Here is a 25,711-nt window from a genome sequence, read left to right as displayed (position 1 = left end):
GTGAGCCAGTTTGGGCCTGAACCCCCGGCGCTATTTGCCCTGGCCACACAGAATAAAACAGCAGACGCTGCATCTTGATCTTACCAGTCAAAATAATTTGCCTAATTACTTTTGATTTTAAAGCAGTGTTTGCTTACAATTTTTACATCTGACTTTGTATTTCTGTGTATATTTATCTGCATCTAAATAGGTATATTCAACAAATTATTGTGCACAATAATTCCGTAAGTGTTGAAACTACTCCGGTCAGTAGATGAATCGGTCCAAATGCATTGAGGCTTTAATTCTAAAACGTTATTTATTTTTTATTTATTCATGAAATTGAACACCTAGCAATAACATCGCTTTAACCTTTTTTTTTCGAATAATGTCTTCTTGGTTTAACATAGGTAAAGGTCTTAGAACCTAACCTAAGTAGAGCATTTATTTTACCATTGTGTTATACATAGTTGCCTACTGGCAGTCAGTAGTTATAGTTAGAACATAGTTTCCATAGGAAAAGCGTTTTTCGTTTTGCCAATAAGTTTGACACCGTTTAACGAATTTTGATGACATTTTCAAAACAAATACAACAGTCTCTTCACCTGCTGTCTTAAAATGTTTGGGGTGGGGATCTGTCAAGCAGGGCCTGAAAAAAAGGGAGGGGGTCCCAAAACATGTTTTCTCATGCATTTTCCCATAGGGATTTTGACACTACTACAGCTGGAACCGCTGGGAGGAAGTACACCAAATTTGGCAGAATGTGTGCTTTTTGTTATTTGGTGTAAATTCGTTCAGTAGTTCTAGCGATATTAAGGAAAAAAGAAACCTAGATATCTAGGGAGTGGAGGCTCAGTGGATCCCGGGAATCTCATACTAAGATCTGATTAGCTGCCAACACTTCAACCAGGAAGTGTTGGCAGCCATTTAGGGACTCAGATTCAGCCAAGTCCCAAAAGGAAGCAAAAAAGAAAAAATGAAAAGGGGGCAGGGTAGGAATACCTTAACACCCTGGCCTTGGTGCTGGGGTACCACAGGACCCTGCCAGAGCCATTCTTGTTTTGGAAATTGTGGATCTCACACTTGTTCTTAACTTAGCTCCCAGGTGGGCCAGATTCTGAGAGCATGAACATATAAAAATGAGGGAGGAGGGCCCTCTAAAATTTTATAAGCCCCAGGGACCAGCATCTTCCTGGTGCTATATTCAAAGACATATATAGGGGGCTCTGAGGTAACCACCTCCGCGGGGCTTTTTCATAGAAAGGAGGGGGATGATATGTACCCCTCTCCGCAGGGCTAAAATGAGCATAAAGGAGGGAGTCCGCGTGGAACACCTGGCCCCAAGGACCACCATCTCACCATGGTTAATCACTAATTTTAAAATAGGAAGGGGGCGGCACAGCCTTCCCTCCTAGGCCACATATGGCCCCAGGCACCACCACTCCTCAGGGCCGGCACGTGTACAGAAAGGAGGGGGTAGTGACTCCTCCCTTCTGGAGCCATTTATGGCCCTAGGGACTGCCACCCCCCAGGGCCAGCTCCTGCTATCTCCCAAGATGACCACCCTTGGGAAGTAGCTGTTTAGTTTTGCTGGGAGGGAGCTGTGACAGCTACCCTCAAGGAAAAGCAAACACAAACTCTGCTTTTAGCAAGCAGGAGCTGGCATGCAGGCAGGGAAAGAGATGAAAGTATTGCTCCCACACGCAGGGAGACACATTTTCAGAAGCTCCCTGTGTGCAGGGGCAGTGCCAGGTCCCGCAGGAGGTGGGGAGACGAGAGTGCGGGGGCCTTGAGACTCCTCCCGTGATCCCTAAGAAGTACACATACCTTGACCATGTGCAAGAAGTTAGGATGATTAGTATGTTACAGAAGTGGGTCTTCAACCTGGGCACCTGTTTTATTTATATCAGTAAGTGCTTCCTGTTGAGGTTGAAAATTTATCTGCAATCCTTAATGGAGGTGTTTGCATCCTTGCCTTTTTCAAGCGCAGTATCTCATGTAGTGACTGTGATGAGTGGGTTCTTCCTTGTCATGTGCTGCTGAGACCAGGGATTGTGTTCTCCCTTTTATAAATCACAAGTATGTACAATGGTCTAGATGCCCCACCCTTTTAGCCCCATCCCATATACATTAGTGTATGCAACATCTTCCCACCCTTTTCTCAGGATGATGGACAGCTTACTTAAAGGACCCCCTACTGTGTTCCCATCCAATTTTGATGACACGTTCTTGATGCACAGGAATATGATCACATCTCCACCAAATAAAGAAGCACTTCATGAGTGGTGTGGAGTTAGGTGGTTATATGGCGTAGTACAAAAACTGTTTGTCTGTAAACAGTGTGGTACAAAGTAAACTCTCTCCATAAAGAAAAAAGCTGTTTACAGTACCTACTTATCAGCTCATATCAACTTCATTTTCAATGTAGGTTCGGTGAGTGTTGAGGGTTGATACAGATAAGAACCATCCATAGTGGGGTATTTGTTTTTGAAGTGGCATTTAATATTTTATCTTTCTGTTAAAAGTTGTAAGGTATTAAACACTGCAGTCAATGTGTGTTTCTTGTATATTAGCGGTTGATTGTTGATCTATGCTACCTGTAAAGTGAATGCTGTAGGCTCAATGTTGCATGCCATGCTTGATTTCAACATCCAAGTGGGTTGTATCTGTGATGGCAGTAGTAATGGGGGACTTACTGTCAAGCCTCCAATGTCATCCTAATTTGTAGAGCAATACGTGTAAAAGTGAAGTTAGGATGGGGTCATCAGTGATGTCATCAATTAATTAATTTGAGATAGCAACAGTGATATCATAAATGATGTCAAAGAACGTTTCATGAGTCATGTCATTTGTGAGCAGTGCATGGCCGGGGCACAGGTTATAGTTCATGCTGCTAAATATAACTGTTGAATTTCTGTGTTTTCTTTAGCTCTAAGCGTTAATGTTGTCAGTGAGAAATTCACCTAACTATAACGTTACTTTAACCTTTGTTTTTTTCAGTGAATTTCTAACATAAAAATATCGGTTTTCTTTTTATTTTTTTTATTTTTTTAATGTTAGAAATTCACTGAAAAAAACAAAGGTTAAAGTAAGGTAATAGGTAGGTGTAATAAAAATATCGTTTTTTTTTTTTATTTTTTATTTTATTACATCTACCTATTACCTTACTTTAACCTTTGTTTTTTTCAGTTACATTTCTAGGATTGTTAAAAGTAAATTAAGTTATTATTCAATACTAATCTGTAATAATAGAGTAGTGGATAAAACGTGGTTGGATATCTTTTTTTTAAAGAGATGGCTGTCACGCACAATACCATGCATGAACTCCGAGGGGGATGCACTTCCTTTTCAGCTCTCATCAACCACTCACAAGATAATATATTTAGATTTAAGTTACAGTCATTTTGAACAAAATAAAACATTATACACGTTTGAGGTAGAAAAATTTATTGTGATCTGTTCTATAGAAAATATAAAGGAAGTGGTAAAGGAAGCACACCCTAAGGAAGGATTCTCATAAGTATGTCTTTATTTAGAAGAAGATTCCATCCTTTTTGCTTTATTTCACTATTGGACTTTGGTGAGAATAGACATATTTGGCGTGCTCCTCTATCCTGTTTCCCTTTCAGCAGAAAGATATCTTCATTTGATTTAGATTAAAAGCCACCTCAATCGCCCAAGGAATCCTTGCTGTAGCAATTCTTTGAAATGAGTCAGGTGCCAAGAAGGATTCTGAAAGTATGTTAAACTTTGTAGAAAAATGTTCAGCTGGGGGAGCAAAAATAGACCATATAGTATGAGTACCACAAGGATGTGGAGATACCTGAGGTCTATGCAGCTGCAAAGGCCTGCCCAGGCAAAGTTGGCTCACGCTGCAGAGCTGGACAACTCTACACGGCTTCAACATCATTTGCTACAGGAGATACTGTTCCTGCAGAGGTTCTAAGTGCACAGGCAGACAGCAACCCTGCTTACTTGAATAAAGCGTTATTTTGCTTCTTGTGTAACAGATCATTTTTTCATCCGAGACGAAGCAGGTCTGCCCAGGACAAGCTTGTCCAAAAGCACAAGTGCCCCCTCCCCCCACCCAGGTAGTAGCTGTTATAAAATGTTTTTTGTACATTTAAATCCTTTTTGATTTTAAGGAGATGCTACTGGTGTTTAACACCTCATTTTGTATGTCTTTGTTCTGGAAAAAAAAGTTAAAATACCAAAAACATATTAAACTTGTTTGACAAACCAAAAAAAGTGGAGGAGCTGGCCTCTCTGCTGAGACCCTTCTCGTGGATGCTTTGTAGATAGTAGGGTGTAGGGAAGGACTGGCCTCTCATTTGAGACATCTCTCCCATGACAGGTGTGCATAGGAGTGTGTGTGTGAATGGACTGGCCTCTCTGCTGAAACCTCTCTCTCGGATGACCAGTGTGAGTACTAGAGTGTGTGGAGGGTCTGGCCTCTCCTTTCACACCCCTCTCGGATGACAGGCGTGCTAGTAGTGAGTGTGGAGGGACTGACTTCTCCTTTCAGACTTCTTTCTCAGATGACCAGTGTGCATGGTAGCGTGTGTAAAGACATACTAGCCTTTCTGCTGAGACTTCTTTTTCACATGACGGGTGTGTGTGTACTAGGATGTATGGTGAGACCCTAGCCTCTCCTTTGAGACCTCTCTCACTGATGATGGGTGTGTGTGTGTGTGTAGTAGTGGGTGTGGTTGGACTGGCCTCTCCGCTAAGACCTCTCTCTTTGATGCTGGATGTGTATAGTCGATTGTGGGAAGAGGCTTAACTCTACTGACAACATCTCCCAAGCCAATGGGCATAAACAGTAGACTCTGACAAACATCATCTCCAGTAAGACTCCTTCCTACAGTATCAAATGTGTATACCGGAGTGTAGTCAAAGATCAGTTACTCCTTCCTATTTTTCACGATCCCATGAGAGTCTTGTGAGATTGTAACATTTTTTTTTAAAACAGTATTAACCTTCTACTAGAGATGGGGAGCTGGCTGGGGCCACGGAGGCACTGGAGCTCCCCTGCAGCCCCCAAACATAGTGTGGTGGGTGCCTTGGAAGGTCTCTGGGGCACCCACCATTTCTTGGCTGGCCCCAGGGGCTGAAATTGGCCCAAGGAGGTGGGCCATGCAACCCTCCCCTCCCCCCCCCCCCTTTGGACATTGGCCAGGCCCTAGGGTATGGGGTACCCAGGTCAGATAGCCTGGGGAGGTGGGCTGCATGCCACCTCCTCCTATTGCAGTAGGGCCAGGCCTGGGGGTTGGGGTCCCCAGGACTGAAATTGGCCCAGGGTTAGGGAGCTGCATGCCTCTTCTGTCTTTTTGCTGTATGGCCAGGACTAAGGGTATGGAGTTCCTCGTGTAAAGAAATTGAGCCGAGAATGTGTGACTCTGTAAATATAATGATGGGCCCTGGGGAAGGGGGTCCTTAAGGCAAAAATCAGCCTTAGGAGGGTGCCACATGCCCCCTCTCCTAAAAAAATTTTTAAAAAAGAAGAAAATGCGCCAGACCCTGGGGATGGGGTCCCGGAGCAGAAGTTTGAAATCCACTAGCAGCTGTAACCAAATATTCCCAAAAATATCCTGACTTCTTTCTGCATCTTTGGGGGTTCATTTTCAAAATTGCTGAGATTCTTTCTTACAGCACCTTCCTTGCACCTTTCTCAATATGGTGACCCTAGGTACAAAACATCTTACTTACAGTACTGCAATTTAGTCAGGGAAGCTTTGTTACACTTCTGTCCATTCTCATCTAAGTGGTTCAACAGGGCAATCTCTCCTACAGGTGTCTTGAGTATTTGACGCCACCAGTAGGTCATAAATATACTGAACTAAAACTGAATGGCAGGGCATTTTAAAGGCTCTATATTCTTTTTCAGGACGTGGTTTGAGATGAAAGTGCTCTCAGTATACCCTTGTGAGACTCAGCACCATGTCAAAATATGACTGCCACAACTGCAAAGAGAAACTGGCTCTCTTCATGCAATGGTATGGAAAACAATGCTTGGCACAAGTCAATCATGGTGAACCACTCTGCTTCACATGGATTTGGCTCCACGGGACAACATCTAATGACAATCTCATTTATTATTTTGAGAGCCTGGACTACGCAGTATTTTTCTTTGGGATTCAGAAATCCCATAATGGAAGAGTTTCATGGACTTCCCATTATCTCTCTTATAATTCCCTTTTCTATCAGTGACTTGAACATTGGGGTAATTCCTGCAATTGTTTCAGGTGTCATACTTTATGGAGGAATTCACATCATTTGGTTTCACAGTTATCTTAATAGTATCAACCTCTTTCATGAGTCCCAATATCTCTTTTCCTGAAAAGTCTCAAACCTTAGGGGACACAGTATCTTTCAGTTCTTTTAAATCTTCGGGTAAGTCATTACATGTCATCATTGGGTTCAATGTGACAGTCAGGGTTTGATTCACAATTTTAAATGCTGCATCTTCATCATTTGTATGGATCTGAGTGCCACATGGGGTACAACTGATAAAACAATTCAAATTGCAGAGCAAGTCCCATCCAAGCAGACTTACAGGACTTGAGTCACACACCACAAATTGGTGTTCATCCTCAAAGGAACCTATTTTTACTGGGACAGATTCTGTTACTGGATGGGCGATTGTTTATTTGCCCCTCCTACAACCAACTTGAATTCTCTTTCCGAAAGGGGTAGGTTTGGTACTTTTGCTGTTCTGACAGTAGAGCTACAAATTACACATGGTGGCCATTCCCATCACCATCTACTTATGGACCATTCTTCTCCACAGCTAATTAAGTGCCAAGCATGCACTGCTTTTCTTCTTTGGTGCGTCTTAGCTGAAAAATGTCTGATAAATCATTATCACTTGGATTAAAGTAAACTGTGCTGTCAACTGATTCGCATCTACTTTGATAACCTCATTTAAATTTTGCCGGGAAACATTTGCCTGTTGTTGGGACATCTGGGCTTGTGGAACTCAAATGTACTGTCTCTGGGACACATTTGAATTTTGCATTCGGGGTCTCTGAATTTTCTGCATTTCAACCTAATTATCGCCTTGCACTTGTACAATGCCAATACTCTGTACCTGTTTATTTGTACTGTTAAGGAGACACAATCTCTAATGGCCCAACTTGCCACACCAATGACACAGATTAGTTAGTTTCAAAGTTGCCACATCCACAACTCTGTTCTGATCTGCAGGAATGCCATGTCCTCTATCATGCTGCTGACACCTTTTACCTTCCTGTTGTTGCACTTCTTGCATACTACCAGTTTTCCATGCAAATTGTTGATTCTGACTAGCTTTGTGTGCAGCTTTCAGATGCATCATCATTAGCTTCTCCTTCAACTTTTTCTGCTTTAATTCCAGTTCATTGCTACAAGATTTTGAATACCACAGCATCCTATTCAATCAGTTTGTTATGCTAAAAAATCAAATGCTGCTGAGTCATGGTATTTATTTCTGGCTTCAATCCCTGTACAAATCTGAACACAAAATGATCCATATCTTTTGCTTCTATGGTTTCATTGCCACTGAAATGCTTGAAAGCCTGCAACAATCTCTCATAATAGGAATGTTTGCCTCCTTAGATTCTTGAGTCATCCTGTCAATCCACAGCCAGTCAATATCTTTAAGGGACAGCTCTTTTCTTCAAAAAGCCAATGATTTTCTGATACTTTTTCATTACCTCTTCAGATGGCGCATTTGTCACCGGATTTCTTGGAAGTTCACTGTCAGGCCAATCAACAGCAACTTTACACTCAGTCCATAAATCACTCAGAACCACAATGTCAAATAATGTATTCAAATCTACCCACAGGCATTTTGAAATTTTCACTAATCGCTCTGTCATTTCTGAAGGACTGAATATCTCTCCTATGCCAAGATACATGTACATATCCTCCATCAGGAATTTCTCTAATGGGAAGCATCTTCACATTTTCCTCATCTTGACTTGCTCCAGCCAGAGAGAAATCTGTTTTCGCTTTCTTCTGATCTCTTTTCCTTGCCCATCTTCCTTCCCACGTACCTACAACTCCCCATTTCTGAATGTAACAAATTAATTCCCTAATCTGCAGTCTCATTCCAGAGTGTCTCATGTTCAATATATCCTTGTCACTGAAGTCTAATCTGTAATTTCTCTTCAAAGGTTTAGATTTTTCCAAATCAACATATTTCTGGGCTAATTCATCTAGTCTGCCAAAGGCTTGTCCTGCATGTTTTGTAATGTCTTTGCACAGAAACCGCAGTTTGTCTTCAGTGTAAACATCGAATTGAACTGTATACACATTTTTCAATATCATCTTGTTCAATTCTAGCTTTTATCTGGCTACATCTAATGATCAGTCTCTCTCTGGGGTGTGGGGTGCGTTCTGCTCTTGCACTGCAGCTCGTTTCTCTTTTTGCACCTGCAGAACTCAAATTATTCAGCCAATCATTTTTTTATTTATTTATAAAATGTATTTATAATTTCAACAACAAACCTCCATTTATAGGATGCAAGAAGCAAATCTTCCACATATGACACATATATCAGTCGTTAATACAGTAGTTACAGTACATTATAGTGGACCCATCTAGAAATGTGCATACCATGCTATTACACATGCATAGCTCTACAAGGTACAATATCCACCTAACTTTCTACATCCTCAGATGTCCTCCACCAACCGCAGATCCCCTCCCCCTGGGTCCCACAGTGCGTGACACTGGCAACTCAAATAGATACTCAAAATTACCGCCATCTGTCTCCCCTGTCTCTTATATAATCAAATACATTTGATATGGGCCTCAAAAGTTCTTGGGATGGAGTTGTGGCGTTCATTGTATGTATCAGTCTGGATGTTACTGTAGGTCATATCCAGATGCCAATCACTCAGTGTAGGCAGTGGCCCCGATCCCACCTCATCACCACACAATGCTTACCCAACAGCAAACCCATAGCGATCAGCTTCCTGACCTCCTTTCCCACATCTCTGTCATATCCTAACAATGCCAACAGTGGTGTAGCCCTAAGCCCTGTTCCCATTATCTGCTCCAACTCAACGATTACCTTTGACCAGAACTCTTGGATGCCTGGACAGTCCCAGACCATATGCAGGAAGTCTGCCTCCTCCGCACCACATCTTGGCCACTCAGCTGAGTCCCGGAGTCCGTAGCGTGGTGGGGGTGTAATAAACTCGATTAAGATATTTAAGATATTTAAAGTAGACCAATCTGCACCTCCCATTTAAGGAGATAGTTCGGATCTTCAAGCAACAGCGGTGCCATTGATTGTAGGATAATGTGGTGCCCATGTCTTTTTGCCAATCTACTCTGGCCTTTAGAAACCCAGTTCTCCGTGCCTCTTGTGCGAGAGCATATAGTCTAGTCACCAATTTCTTTTTCGATCCCTCCTGGATCAACCAAGTGAGAGCCGGCAGCTCAGAGGGCTCAGTGAGATCGTCTCCAACTATCTCACAGAAAGCATGCCGAGCTCTGTAATATTGATATTCCATAAGTGGGGTTGTCACCTCAGTGTCTGCAATGCAATCTTTCCATGTAAGCATTTTACCATCTCCAAAAAAAAAAAAGAAAAACTCCCCCACATCATTAATTTCCAGCTTACTAAATGTCTCCATTGCACATTTATCTTGGCACAGTGGGAACCACATACACCACTCTATCTTTACCTGAGGGGAGTACAACAGAGGAGGTGCCTGCCTGGCCATTAGTTTATGCCAAATATGCGCTGTGGTATTCAGAGTCTATAACACCATGGCGTTTACGACGGTTGTGAAATATCATGCTCATTATAGGCTTAGGGGGCATCATGTGGGCCATGTATCCAGCTGTGCGCTATCATGCCCAGCACAGCTTCATAATAGACGTCTAAATCTGGTGCCTCTAATTCCCCCCCAGATCATACGGTAACGACAATGTGTACCCAGGGAAGCGGATAGCTCTGTTCCTGTGATATTCGCATATGGTGCATGCCAATGGTTACGCCACTAGGGCATAAAGCAGAGAAAACAAGGGCTATCCCTGTCGCATTCCTATAGTAATTTCTGTAGTCCCGGAAACAGCACCGTCAACCGTCACCTGGGCCATGGGCTTAGTGTAAAGGGTCCTCAACATTTGTAGGAACACTTCTCCCATTCTGATGAGTCTCAGCACAGTGAACATGAAATTCCATTCGGCAGAGTTGAAGACTTTTTCTGCATCCAGGAATAACGCAGCTGCCCTGTCCACAGGATTTTATGATGCAGTCCCCCCAAAAATTGTTCTGAGATTCATTGTTAGGGAGCGACTCGGGATGAAGCCCGACTGCTCCTGTCAGATCAGTCTGGGAAGGAGGGGGGCCAGCCAATTTGCAAGGATTTTGTCGTATATTTTGGTGTCAACATTTAGCAGAGAGAAGGGCCTATATGATGGGCAGTGCCAAGTGGATTTCATAGGCTTAAGCAGTGTGACAATTAAAGCTTCCCTCATGGTTGGTGCCATAAGGGCGTGAGTGGCAATTTCACAAACCAAGGTTTGCAGATGAGGAATAAGAAGTCCTTGGTATGTTTTTTACAATGCCATCATGAGTCCATCCAAGCCTGTGGCTTTACCAGCCGCCATCTTCCTAAGCACTTTTAGAATCTCGGTCGTTTGCAGTGGGGACATAAGGCACTCTCTATCCTCTTTAGTAAGCCATGTCATAGTAAAAATAATCGATGATGTCTTAGTCATTATGCACTGACTTAGTGGTGTATAGTTCCTTGTAGTAGTCCCTAAATCTGTTTATGACTCCCTGAGAGTCACTGATGCATTGCCCCTCTGCTGTTTCAACTTCCAACACTACCTCAAGGTCTCTATTAGCTCTTATCAAGGCCGCCAACACTGCCCGGGCCATTCACCTTCTCCATAAGTTTGAGCCACTGCATATTTGCCCATTGAGCAGTGATATAGTATTCAGATACTTTATCCTTAATCTGACCCACTATTTTTACATCTGCTGAGCTAATATGTTCCCTTTCTAGGGTGGCTAGTTCCTCCTTTAAGCGGCACAACCTTCCATTTATAAACTTCAGGACTCCTGCATGTGTAGCTACGGTGATTCTTCTGATGAATACCTTAAATGCCTCCCAGACTGTGCTAAATTTAGTGACCATCTGTTAGACCTGATAGCCTTAGGGTGGTCATCCCCCAACTTTTTGCCTGCCGTCCTCCACTTTTCTGACACTGTTTTTGCTGGCTTTAGGACTCTGCGCACCTTATCACTGCAAATGTGCATATGCTGTCTGCCTTAAACCTGGTAACATTGGTTCATTTCCAGTTGGCATATTTGATTTACTTATAAGTCCCTAGTAAAGTGGACTACATGTGCCCAGCACCTGTAAATTGAATGCTACTAGTGGGCCTGCAACACTGGTTATGCCACCCACATAAGTAGCCCCTTAGCCATGTCTCAGGCCTGCCATTGCAAGGCATGTGTGTGCAGTTTCACTGCCACTTCGAATTGGCATTTAAAGGTTCTTGCCAAGCCTTTAACTCCCCTTTTTTTACATATTCGATACCCCTAAGGTAGGCCCTAGTAACCCATATGGCAGGGTGCTATGTAAGTAAAAGGCAGGACAGGTACATGTGTGTTTTATTTGTCCTGGTAGTAGAAGAATCCTAAATTCATTTTCCACTACTGTGAGGCCTGCTGCTTTCATAGGATAGCATTAGGGCTACCCTCATATACTTTTTGAGTGGTAGATTCTGATCAGAAAGGGGTAACAAGGTCCTATTTAGTATGGCCAGAATGGTAATAGAAAATCTTACTTATTGGTGAGGTTGGATTTTATATTACTATTCTAGAAATGTCACTTTTAGAAAGTGAACATTGCTCTGCACTTAAAATCCATCTGTGCCTTATAGCCTGTCTCCAATCCAAGTCTGGGCTGGGTTGGTTGACAGCTCCCTTGTGTATTTCACCCAGGCACCCACAAACACAGGATACTCAGTCACACCTGCACTCATCTGCATACTGAATGGGTCTTCCTGGACTGGAAGGGTGGAGGGCCTGACGCTTAAATTTCAAAGGCTAGTGGCCTGCCCTCACACAATGGACTGCCAGCCCCCCTACTGGGACCGTGGCAGACAGACGTGTGCTGGGAGGGGACCTAGTGTGCTTCAAAACCACTCTTTGAAGTTTCCCCCACTTCAAACGCATTTTTGGGTATATAAATTGGGTCTGTGACCCCACCATACTAAACACTTTGGGACCTGAACCTGCAACCTGTCAAGAGGAACTGCCTGGCTTCCCAAAGGACTCCTCTGGACTGCTTTGCTGAGAAGGACTCTGACCTCTGACTTTGGTGAGAAGTTCTCTCCAAGGGCTTGGACTGAACTTGCCTCCTGTTTTCTGAAGTCCCAGGGTGAAAAAGACTTAATCTCTTCAAGGAACTCCGTGTGTGCCGTAAATTGCTGCATAGCCTGCTGGAACTGATGCACAGTGTGCCTTGCAAAGAGAAAATCGCCACACGGGGGAACCGGTATGACACAGCCCGACTTCCAGAGTGAAGCTTCAATGCAGTGCATGCCTTGCTTCTAGCAATTTGACGCACAGAACTACTGATCGAGACACAGCCGAACCAGAACGACGCAGCCCAACTTCCCGAGTGAAAAAGCAATGCAGCTCCTGCCGTGCAACAGACAATTCGATGCATCACCACACCGGATTGATGCAATGACTGTGACTTTGTCCCGCACACCCAGGATTTCCACGCATCATCCCTGGCCGTCAAAAAGATCCCTGCATCGCAGTGAGGAACCAAGCCTTTGCAGCAGAAATCGACGCAAAGCCCCTTGCAGCGTAGAAAGAATCAACTCATCGTCTGTGCCGCACCGGAAAATCCGCCACGCACCCTATTTTTCCACACCTCTCCTCCTCTGCGATCTCCGTGAAAGTAATTTTTGATGCAAACCAGGTAGTTTGTGAAACCAAGAGACAGCTGTTGATTTCTAAGATTTAAGACTCTTTTTAATCTTGCAAAAGTGATATCTCAACTTGTGCTTATTGAATCTTGATCGTTTTGACTTTAATTTAACCAGATAAATATCATATATTTTTCTAAACCTGTGTGGTGTATTTTTTGGTGTTTTCTCTTTTTTACTGTATGATTTATTGCACAAATACTTTACACATTGCCTTCTAAGTTAGGCCTGACTCCTCAGTGTTAAGCTACCAGAGGGTGGGCACAGGATGATTTGGATTGTGTGTGACTTACCCCGACTAGGATTGTGGTCCCTATTTGGACAAAGGTAAATACCTCTACCAACTAGAGACCCCATTTCTAACACTGTCCCTATAATATTGCAAACATATTCTTCTATTGCCTGTTTTAGATCGTGTTTGAAAGCCCTACCTAGTAATGGATAGGATTGGAACCACCACATAAATGGGCCAGCCTTGCCTCCATATGTTTCCAGCGTTACAAGCACTGGTGAGTGATCCAAAAGCGTTCTAGGTATCGTCACACAATCAGTTATTCTGGGAACTAAGCTTCTGGACACTAGCCTGTAATCAATGCATGTATATACAAAGTGTACTGCTGAATAGTGCGTGTAGCTGCCTAATGTCGGGTGCCTATATCGCCATACATCCATCAATCCCACCTCTGCCGCTATTGTGTGCAATGCACGGGTCGTCGCTGAGGGGTGTCGAGGGGGCCCGGTAGAGCAGTCCACTGCTGGGTCCAATACGCAATTAAAATCGCCACCCAAATGTGTGGTATTATCCCCCCCATCTTGCCAGTAATGGGGACAGGTCCCTATAGAACTGGGGATTGTCATAATTTGGGCCATAAATGCCAATTAACATAAATGTTAAATAATTTCTTGCACATCGAGCAATAATATACCTGCCGTTTGTGTCCCGGGCAAGTTTTTGAATCCGTACCCCTGACTGTCTACCAGTCTATATTAAAACCCCATGGGAGTGTGAAGTAAAGCCTTCCGCTACAAAACAGCCCTGCAATCTACGAGTGGTAAGCACCAGGCTGTTAGGGGCTAAATAAGTTTCCTGAAGTATGGCTATATCCACTTGATTGCATTTTAGATATGTGATTACTTCCCTCACCTTCCTGTAGTCGTTGAGGCCCCTGATATTCCACGTCAGAAGCCTGAAAGACCTATGTGGAGTAGTATTACCTTGTTCTGACTCAACCCTCGCCAAGTGGTAATTGCACGTGTCGTAATGGTCCCAGCGATGTCTGACATAGTGACCACCATTATTGGGTGAAGTAAACAATGTCAACTAGCAAAACACTCCTATTTACCCACCCCCCTCCCATGACAAGCAAACACAAAACTGGCATATCAAATGATACATAATTTACCCTATTCCCTCCCATAACCCCATCAAACTTACATACTTAAATTCCGTGTTATACACACAAGGGCAGATGTTGCCTAACAGCAATGTCGTAAGCCCTCCCAAATGTTACTAAGCAACAGCATTAGCCCTAGATTAATGGGTTAAACGTATCCCCCATTAACAATGTGCTATTTGTACCCCACTCCTATCCAGTCACTGGTGCGGTTTTAACAAAGAATCTGCATTGAACCTTGACTCGCATAAGCTCAGCGTAGCTTAATACTCTATATTTTCATTTAGCTGCCTATACCACTTATAACTACTAGTAGCAAATCAATCTCATTGCAGTCACACGTCATTCTGAGTGAAGTCACATATCAAAGCGCATAACTACGTGGCTGGCAAATCAATAAGGGCACGCCACTCTAAGTCATGGGGGCACGTGTATGTTGCTGTTCACCAGTCATGTCTCTTCTTTTAAAAAATGGATGCAACTGCTTGTGGTCAGTAAACGGCAGCGATTTACCAGCCACCATGACTGAGTTTTGCTGACTAAAGCATGCAGTATTTCAAATTAAGTTCTTGGAGTCGACGTTTCGCTGCCACAAACAGTCTCCTAGCCTCCTGTACCTGTTGGGTAAAGTCTAGGTAAAGTCTGACCCCTCATACTGCATTGTCTTAAGTTCCTGTGCTCTTCGGAGGGCCACATCCCGATCCTTGTAATTCGGTAGTTTTACTATCACCAGGCACGTTCTACTACAAAAATATCAGAAAAAGTCTCATGGCCCAGCAGCATGGTCCGGAATCGCTCTACAAAAAGTTCCATATTGTCGATAGCCAATGTTTCTGCTATGCCCACCACTCGTATATTGCTTCTGCGAGAGCGGGCTTCAAGGTCCTCGACCTTGGCCTGCAGCGCAGCCACTGTCTTATCAGTCTTCGTTTGTGCTTGTGACATGGCGTTAGTTGTCTTCTACCACTGAGATTCTGCGTTCCACCTCATTCACATGTTCCACCTGCTTATATATCCATTCAGACATCCTATCCATCCTGTAGGATAGCAAGTCAATTTCACCGTCAATCACAGCCAAACTACTCTGCAGATGCTAAGATATGACACAGTTCAGGTTCGGCATCCGACTCCTGGTCTTCCGAGACCATTCCCATCTCCTCTATGCACCAGTCTCTGCTTCTGGGGGTGTTACGTGTCTCAAACTGCAGCTTTGCATTTTATCAGTCTTCCCCATCTTGCAGGTAGCGGAGCGAGAGACCCCTCAGTTATATCCAGGCGCGGTTCCTATTCACTCCCACTCTCTCAGACAATGATTCTGTGGTTCGCAATGGCCCCCCGGTAACAGCAGCCTCTCCAGGGTTGTCACCAGTGTTTTCTGTGGGCCTAACAGGTGGAGCCAGGAGTCGAATGCCCCCCAGGGCAGATCCCACTGAGTTGGGCTCTCTGGGATCCCCAAGGCCCAAGACACAGCCTGGTCCACGGGGGCCAATTGAGTGCGTGAGGTTCGGAAATCGCAACCCTCTGGCTATTCTAACCAGAGGGGCCCCGCTCGCCACTAGGGGCGACCCCTGACCAGCCTCCCACAGAGACGTCCCCACGACCTCCTGTTTCTCCAACGATGGAGCGGGGGTGCCAGTTAGTCCATAGAGCACTCACCGCTCATATCCCGGTCTCCGACTGGGCTCACCACATGTAGACAGGCTGCACCCATATCAGGCCTTCACTCCTCCACCGCCATGTGGCAATACCAGACGATGGCCACGGCAAATGGAGCTCCTCAGCGTTGTCTCCCCTCGCATCCCAAGCCAGACGGTCCTCCGAATTACGCTGTGTGCTGGATAGGCAGAAGCCCAACCAGCCCAGGCTGCGGGCGGCCAGCTGCTCACCTCCCTTGCGGCCCGTGTCAAGTTGGCCACCCAACCGCAACGCAGCTGGCTGGAAACTGCACTCCCAATTGTGCCGCAATACTTCTGGGGCATATACTGTGTCTTTTTTGTGGGCTAAAGTCATATTAGGGCTGCAGGATTTTGCAGGATCGTGTAGCGGCCGCCAAAGCTGAGTTAACCCGTGGCCATCTTGTTGCTCAGCATGCTCCACCCCACCCCCAGCCAATCATTTAATTGCTGAGCAGTAAAACCTTGCAAACATATTGGAATATTCAACATTGCTTCTGTTCTTGAAGGACCTGCAACTGTTTGATCTGGAGCATTTGCAATAGACATGTCTTCTGGAGTGTTAAAGGGAAAGCTCCTATGCAGGGAACTACATCCAAAATTTGGTGTCTGTTCTGGGCACAAAATACAGTAAGGATCACTGAGTAAGCCTTGCATCAGGGGTAAATCCTGTCTGACTTGTCAGTGAAGTCAGATCTGCAATGCATGTAGGGGTCAATTGTCTCGGAAGAGAATTAATTCTCTTTATTCCTGAACCACTTGGGCTCACAAATCCCTGTGCACTGTTTGATGGAAACCCATCTGAAACAACCTGTGTATTCAGGCCATTTTGAAAATTTGGGACATTTAATGTGTGTGGAGTATTCTCAGGCATGCCTGGAGCATACAAGTGAACAACTGGACCTATTGTTACTTGAACTGTCACTGCATCTGGGTTCATGTAATTCATTGGGTTCTGTGGAACTGCCATTCTTACACTCTGCCTTGTCAAAATATTATTTAAACCTTGTCCTGTTTGATTTGATGTAAAATTCTGCACAGGCTCATCTGAAATAAAACTCTGTGCTGGCTGATTAATTTTAGAACTCTGCACTGACTGATTTGTGGTAAAACTCTGAACTGCTTGATTTGTTTTGGGAGTCTGTCCTACTGAACTCACATTTGGATCTGATATTACCTAATTAGGGGTCTGTACAAGTTGTACAGTAGGCACATCAAAGGTCAAATTTCTTGCTGCTTCACCTGCCACTCCTATCCGCTCAGAATTGTATGGAGGCGGACGATTTTATAAAATCATCATCCGAATCACTCTCATAAGTTTCAGCTTTCTTTTAAGTATCTGTTGACTGTTCTGCTCTTTCTGTCTTTTTCTTACTCTTTGATTTAGTGCTTTCTCCTTTTTCACTAGTAATGGCTGAATACAACCTAGCTCATTCAATGATGTCTGCTCTCCAAGCTTTTTGCTGGCTATCCCATCTTGCCTCTGCAGCTTTCCTTATTGCTTTTCTCATTCTATTCTCCTATTTATCTTGCTGGTTCTGGTGATCCATATGTTCCCAAGTGAGCATTTCAAATTGTGTGGTCTTGGAGACGGGTTCATCTCATAAAGTACTCCCCTCAGGTTCTCAATAATTCTCAAACTAAATGTTCCATGGCGGGGAAATGCTAATGCACCTTCTTTCTCTGTAATCTCGTGGCATTGTTCGAGCCACAAACACGCATGAAGACCTTTTTAGGACAAAACATGATGACCTGGAATACCTTTGGGTGGAGTCTCTATTCCATATCTAACCAAAATAAATAAATCTTCTTTCATCAGACAATGTTTTCAGCAACTCCATTTTCAATCAAATTCAATAATTCACAATAAGCTTTTCATTCGCAATCAGGAAGTAACTTTGTTCTCACAATTCTCTCTTCAATGTCCTCGACGAATGTCAGCACAACACTGTATGATGTAGTCCACCAATGCCAGTATGGCTTCACACCAACTGACCTACATCAGCATAACACACAATGACGTCGGTCTAACCTCTTTCAGCAGCTCACCCTCCTTTACAATTTCTCTCACTATCACTCTTCATGCAAACCTCGTGTAAAATATTGCAAGCAAAAACCAACAACCTCTCTTCCTTTCTACAAGATAGGGTAACTAAACACTTCAAAATCATAAGGGAGCTACACTTTTTGACAATGCTTTTACAATTACACAGCAAATTAGACTTTACCAGTTGATCTAATGCTGGTTGATACAGTTCTTCCATATGCACTCAGGATTCACTTAATACCAACCACCCACACTAACAAAAGGAAAACTATTGGCACTGTTGACGACGTCTCATGACCAGTGCCTTACACTGCAGACAATAAATTAACCAAGTGTCTTCCACACTTGTGTGTTATCCCAGGATCTCAGGCTGCAGCAGACCCATTAACCAACACAAGTTCTTAGCAGAAAGTGCCACTATCATACAAGTTCAGAAACTCTGCAAAACACTTCACAACAAACACACTTCGCCATAATCTTTAACAAAAGCAACACAAGCACAAACCCTATTAATGCTCACACATCCACTGCAAAGGAACGACCCTGGAACGCCATCAATCTTTAGAACGAAACATGGGACAACAAGTTTCAGGGTGGGCAATTTGCATGTCAAAAATCCTAACTATCTACCACGGTGTCTAATTATTTTCCCCTTCGTAGGAAAAACCATCTTACTGCTATGAAGATTTGATAAAGCATTTCCAGAACATGCTTTTAATGAGGTCAGTGACTCTTTTCACCCAGTATAAGGGGTAGAGAAATTAGGCATTCAAGCTCAAACAGTACAATTTAAAATGACAGTATGATCCATGTTGATATACAAGGAAAACTCCAGTCTGGAATAAAGTTAAGGGTTTTTATTACAAATTCAGGTTCAAATGTATGTAAATAATTCTCAGAACAAGACTATAAAGATACAGAATCACCATGGATTGACCGAGGCGGTGAAAATTGTGTAGACACACTAACATAAAAAGAACTAAGCTCTTGACAATAGCAATACAAAACATCAAAAGAATAATTTGATGAGTAGAAAACAGGTGCTGCTAAGTCCTTTTAAGCATGAAGGCACTTTAAGAATCATGTAAGTTTAACCTAGAGTAAGGGAAAACCCTACAAGTCACAAGTTAAAATGTGCATGGCTAAAACACATGAAGAAAAAAGTAAAAAGAAAAAGGACAGAAATAATTTGGAAAAATGACATCTTGGGCAAAGGATGACTAACCAAAGTAGGCAAATAGTAGGTAAAAAGGGAAGGTGTCAGTATAGCAGAATCTCGATTAAGAGTTTTCTTCTTGGGTCAGGGAAAACATTTCTAAGCTTCAGCAAAGCATTGAAGATGAAGGGTAAGGATAGAGAGGTGTGTACCTCTGAGTCCAAGGGGACCTGCTGCTAAAGTTAAGGGCAAGAACAATGCTGTTAATCCAATTGGGTAATGGTATAGTAAAGTCCAAAGTGCAAGATGGTTCACTCATCCATCACTCGATAATGAATTGGAAGGCATAACTGTCCACTGAAAGTCCATCATGCAATACTCATTTGAAACATCAGGAAAGATTCCCATTACCAACTTGAGAAAGGCATCCATCTTAGCTCATCTGTACGGTATGAAACAATTGTATTTAGTCCATTTCCACAGGTCCTCAATGTACTGGGTTCAAGGTTACTTTCCCAGGCTCACTATGCATAAAACAATAGGACATCTATTTCCAAACTAGCATTCTATGAGAAAGGAACCTGAAAGAAACATGACTTTAGCAAGAATGACTAAACACTTTTCTACAAGTTTATAAAAGAGGGCCTTGCAGGTCACACTTAGGCTAACTAAAGTTAATTAATATGGCACATTTGTTTATATTAAGCAAGACACATTTAACATTCAAAATTATAAATCCATCATTAATAAACGTTGTCAGTGTTCATGTTACAACAGATTTAAACAAAATAACTCTGTTAATTTTCATTAACTATTTTGCAAAACTAAATTTTGATCATTTGCATGAAATATTTCAAACTTGTTTTCTTATAAATTCAATATTGTTTTACCAAAAACTATTAGTTTACATAATAAAGAAACACATGAATGCAAAACAAATGATTATACTTAATTTTATTGCTATACCACATCACTTAAAATTACTAGTCTCTAGTCTGCAGTGAATGCATTTTAATATAGACTTTCAGTGCACCACTTCACAGTTGGCTTATTAAAATTGTAAATAACAAAATGCAAAGATTGTCACCTATAGATGATTACTGTTAGAGAAGTAGCAATAGCATTTCTGCTACATCAGTCATATGTGGTGGTGATTTATGCCCTGCCCTGAGTGAGTGATTGTGTTTCACCTTGAGCATGGATGGCTTCCGCACAGGAAGGGTTGACTTTTAGACAAGATCTTTCCTCTCAATGGAAGAGAACTCTGAAGTAGCCCTGAGACCATTGTTTGTCTATTTGAGTAATTATTCCAGTGATTAATTTGAGTTGTCCTCCAGGGGCTTGTTCTTTTGTGATCACTTCCAATGTGTGTTAGAAGGAACACTGTATAAACTCTCCTAAGGCAATAAAGTCCAAATACCTTGTACAGTTTTCCTTTTTACTTATGACTAAGAAAAGACTGGACTTGATATGTGGGCAGAAAATATATTTTTCCACTAGGTGTATCCACTTTCCCAAAGACTTACTGAGTACATATCACTAACAAGTGTTCTCATCCTGGCCATTTCCTCAAGTGTGCAGCCTCCACACCCAAATCCCTCTCATCCGTCCACACAGTTTGTGTCTCCGGCATTTAGAGTTTACCAGCCATGTGTATCAGATGGCCATTGATACAAAGATACAGCCTTTTTATCCCCTTGCTGGTGTCTCATAAGTAAATCTTCAGGAAAAAGACATGCTATCCTAGATTATTCTGAGGACATGAAGAGAAACTATAAAGAGAGGTTTACACAAAAGCGTAATCATCTTTGCCCTTTTCTTCGTAGGAATAAGACGCAGTTTAATGAAAAAAGTGAAAATGGCAGGACTTCTACAACTTGTCAGTCTTCTGTCTTAGGTGGCGGTCCTCTGCTCTCTTATGGAGTGGGTAGCACTTCCAAATAGATGCAGGAAACAAGACTGGCAGGAGCAAAGGAGGCACATGTTGACTCTAAGCCCTATTCCCTGTGTGATACATACCACAGACTGCTGTGGTAGACAGGCATCTGCCTCACTAGCCCGTGGGCAGCACACCGTTCAAACTCACTGGACGATAATCTCGAACTTCAATGGTCTTCCTTATTTAGCTGCTTTTTTTAAACCAAAATGATGCATTTGGGACCTTGGGGTGGGGGTGTTTCGTTAGAAGAGTGATAGCACTGGGAACGCTCTTCCTCTCTTACTGTGCTCTATCTGCAGACTGTCCACCTAGTGCAAGCACCTAAAGTACTATTTGTTTTTCCTGCCCTAACCAGAACACCAATTTGTCAGTTGGTTTCAGCGCCATGACACCCTGTACTTGGGTAATGTGTACTATTCAAATTTACTGTTAATTAAACAAAACTTAGTCTACTAAGATTGACCATTGGTCTTTATTATCTAGACTAATTAGACGGGAAAATTGTTTATCAAATTCTTCCAAACTACACTCTCTCACTTTTTCGAACCTTAATCAAAGGATAACTGCCAAAAATAAATATTAAAATTGTTTCTGGCATCAAACATCCACTGACCACTATTCCAGTGCAGAAAGACTTCAAATTTCAAAGGTAAAGATTTTTTTTTAAAGAAAACCTTAACACTTAATACCAACTGCTAATTTAGTTTAGCTGATAATCGAAGCATAAAAAGCTTTCAAATTGTTCATATCCGTCTTTTTGACTATGTGATAGGGAACATTTTTACAATTCCCAAGTTTCCTCTTTATTTCTCGCAATATCCTGCAGAGAAGGGATGTCCTGGACGTAGTAAGGATAGACACAGATTGGGTGTATGAGTTCCCTTTAGTTTCAGTGTATGTATATTTTTTGTTATGCAGATATCCTGCAAACTCAACATGGATCCACCCCACGTGTACTTAGATTGGGCACCACTGCTTTAGGAGACCTACTAAATGCCTTGTGTCTGCACAGTGTAGCCATTTAGAACTCTTCCACAATCGAAGGTATTTTTGTCTACATGTACAAATGCTTTTGTGAATGTTTTGCCATTTTAAACCTAGCGCATGTCCAATATATTCGATCAAGTATTTCACCCTCTGGTATATCTGGTGCTTACTACGTGTGAAATTAATTCATTGCCCCATTTGGTTGACACTCTCATGCCTTAATTGGCAACCTGATGGCGGGCTTAGTGAAAGGAAAGATAGCCAATATACCAACCAGATGCAAGGCTGACATCTCATGGGAGACGGATTCCTATCTTATCCTAGATTAAGATTGTGCCTCCTTAAAGCTGGTACTAGGCCAGTAGTGGGTGTATTTTTAAGTGCTCTCTGGGGCTTTTTGATGAGCATCGGAATGCACAAAACATTTTTACCATTTGTAATAAAGTACTTTGTTATTTTGTTAATTCGTCACTTGACATTACACCTCAAAAACTGAAAATAATGTTAAATCAACATTGTTATATTTTATGCTTTAATGTGTAAATACCCAGTTAACAATATAAATACAAATAATAATATAAATCTTATGACTACTCAAGAAAAAAGTAAGACACTTGAAGAGAGAATTTGACTGTCTGGTATGCTCAAAAATAGGAATGGTATTTGGTGAACTGATTTCTGTATAGTACAGACACCTGGGGAAGAAATGCATAATGCACACTCATTACAATCTTGTAAAAGCCAGGCATTCGTCAAAAGAAAGCTGCCGTACTTTTAAAATGGGCATTGCCATGACGTAGAATTACATCTCTCAGAGTTTTGCTGTGAATCAATCCACTGTACACTTTTTGGCTTAAACCCATATTGCCCTTTTCTATTTCTGCGCCTCATCTAGTGACCTCCACGCCATGTACGTGATCTCAGAGCCTGGCCTCCATTCTGAACAGTAGTCATTCCAGAATCGTTCTCCCATAACAGTCAGAGCGCTCAAGCAGAACTATCTATCCATAGGTCACAATGTGGCACTACAAACAAAGGCGGGAATGCTTTCAGAGGCCTCGAGATATCTCTCTTTACCCTCGTTGACATGCGGCATGACAGCGGCTCTTCCTTTCTTTGTCCTAAAACAAAGAGGGTGGCACCACACAAAGGGCCCAGAAATCTTGAATAAAGTTTTTACATTTACTGACTGATTACCTGAGGATGTTTTACACCCCTCTATCAAAACATCAGTGGTATCTGATAACCAGATAAGTGTCAAAGGCTCACTCTGTTTTTTTCCAGTTAGGGCAGCAGCCACTTGGAAGGCCACTTATGTTGCTAATTCTCAGATTCTGATAGGTGATGCACAGAAGCAGTGACCCTAAAGGATTAGAGGCTCCCTGGTGTTTATTGCCAAACAGACTTTGCATTTGTGTTTGTAGGTCTAGCCAGGGGACTGTTTTTCCACCTTGTTTCTCATTATTGCAGTGATGTTTCCTCTGCACAGTGTTGTTGGTGCAGGCCATATGCTAGTAATCATGCTTCGCCATAATCTACATGGCTCCTATCTGGGTCACCCGTTCAGTAAGTGTTAAACTTGCCATGGGTCACAATTAGCAGCTTTAAGAAAAGGGTAGAGCTTATTGTGGTGTTTTTCTTAAATTGTATGCATTCCGTTGAGGACCCGTTTTACTTCAGTCACTCTGGACCCGGTGCAGGAAAGTCCCGTAATCAAAGATGTACAGTTCCAACTTTCCAAAACATCTCAAAGAATATTGAGGAGTACGCCTTTGAAACTGTGATTATGAGAACTCGCATGCGTGTCCATTCATGCACACATTAATGTATATATTTTGCTGCTTGTGGAAATATATTATAAAGAACTACATTAGCTACATTTGTATTAGCGTTTTTCTTCATCCACAAGGAATATATTTTGCGCTAATTTTAGGGATGTCTCTTCTCCAGTCGTACATGGGAAACTGGTTTACTCCTGCTAGGAGTAAATCTCAAACGATTGCCACAGTGTAAAAATCCTGCACGTTTGAATATCGGCAAACGTGCGAGTTTCTGAGAAACTCACCATCTTTTAACAAGAGTAACATTGCTGGTATACCACAAAGCCGATCTTGAGAGTAGATTTGCTCACACGTGTACTAGGTAAATATTTCTGTATGTGGCTCGTAAATGAGTGCAAAATTAACAATGCTCTTGATTCTATGAACCAGTAATTAGAATTTGCGCGTTGAATTAAAGGTATTTGCATAGCAAGACCTAGGCACGCTAATAGGTTTGACAGGGCAGCAGTAGCTCATTTCTCAGAACACATATACCAATGCAGATGAAACTTGTTAACCACTTTCTCATTCTAGCCATGCCTATTACTTTGCAACCATTGGGTTTACGTTGGCCATATACTCTAGCTATGACCTAGGAGTTTGATTACATTGCATTGAACTGAATTTGCAGTGGCAATGCAACTGATGTTATCCATGGCACCTTGTGAATTGACATGCAGTACTGTCTTGTTTACCCAACCTAAAACGGGTGCTTCAAGTTATGTTGTAACAAAAAACAAAGTGATGAAAGGAATGCTTCTATTATTCAAAGCCCACTGGCAACTGTTCCGGGACTACGTTTTGGACTGCCCTTTTTCTCCAATATACCACTTTAGACAGACCAGGCATAAGCAAATTAGTCTTGGTCCTGTTCCAATAGAAATATATTAGCCCAAGTCACCAAGCCAGCCCCCCTCATCCCACCCTCAGATAGGATTACAAGCAACCTCATGTCACTTTTGAACTACTTGGGCCTTATAAGTGAGTTACAGTTTTCACTTGTTGGCATAGTGACCATGGGATCCACGTCTGGCAATACTCATCGCACTTAAGGCATCTACATCAACAAAAAAACAAATGTTTTTGTTGGAATTAATCATGGCCACCACAGCTGATTGGTGCTTGCATTCCAGACTGTTGTGTTAGTCCCATTGCCCTTCATTATATTCGACATCCCTATCTGCAAAACACAATCCACCATTTTCTAATTATGCTTGAGCTAAATTAGCATTACCTTATTTTTGTCTGATTACCATTCTGAAATACTTCAGTGTAGGGTGGGTTCACAACACTGATGTTTTTCAGTTCATGTTCTGCCTTGAGCAGGGCTTACTACTCAACCTCCTCTCATTCTATTGGGAGTAACATCTCTGGGAAATAATCGAGTAAGAAGTGATCAAAGGCTGTCCCTTCACTTAAAATGGACACTTTGGCTCACTGGAGTCTAGTCCAGTGTCAATACCGTTAGGAAAGATTTGAACACTAAGGCCTGCAATTCTCATTACTTTCTGGCAAGCTTTTTCCAGCCAACTTCCATTTTATCCACCGCTCACACAAAGGAGACTTAAAATTGATTTCTGTGTTGCCATGGTCAAGCCCAGCATACACGCTCAAGCTACTACTACACATGAGTGCTCAGCATATACGTGATATCAATGTCCTGTATGGACTGAGCAAACGACCAGTTGAAGGTGACTAACAGTCAAATTTAAACAGTAGAGGCCAGTAGGCAACTCTCCTTGTGTCTCTATTAATTTCTAAATG

At 42.5% G+C, this 25,711-nt stretch overlaps 1 protein-coding gene across 6 annotated transcripts in view; it reads left to right on the top strand.

Moving 5' to 3' along the window:
• Positions 1–25,711, top strand: part of MICU3 (mitochondrial calcium uptake family member 3) — a 387,135-nt gene that overhangs the window by 100,643 nt on the left and 260,781 nt on the right. The window lies entirely within an intron of this gene.

Source organism: Pleurodeles waltl, chromosome 1_2 (genome assembly GCF_031143425.1).
Source record: "Pleurodeles waltl isolate 20211129_DDA chromosome 1_2, aPleWal1.hap1.20221129, whole genome shotgun sequence".
In the NCBI taxonomy this organism is placed as follows: domain Eukaryota; kingdom Metazoa; phylum Chordata; class Amphibia; order Caudata; family Salamandridae; genus Pleurodeles; species Pleurodeles waltl.
The sequence above is the reverse complement of the archived record's forward strand: the minus strand, read 5'-3'. Positions and strand labels throughout refer to the sequence as shown.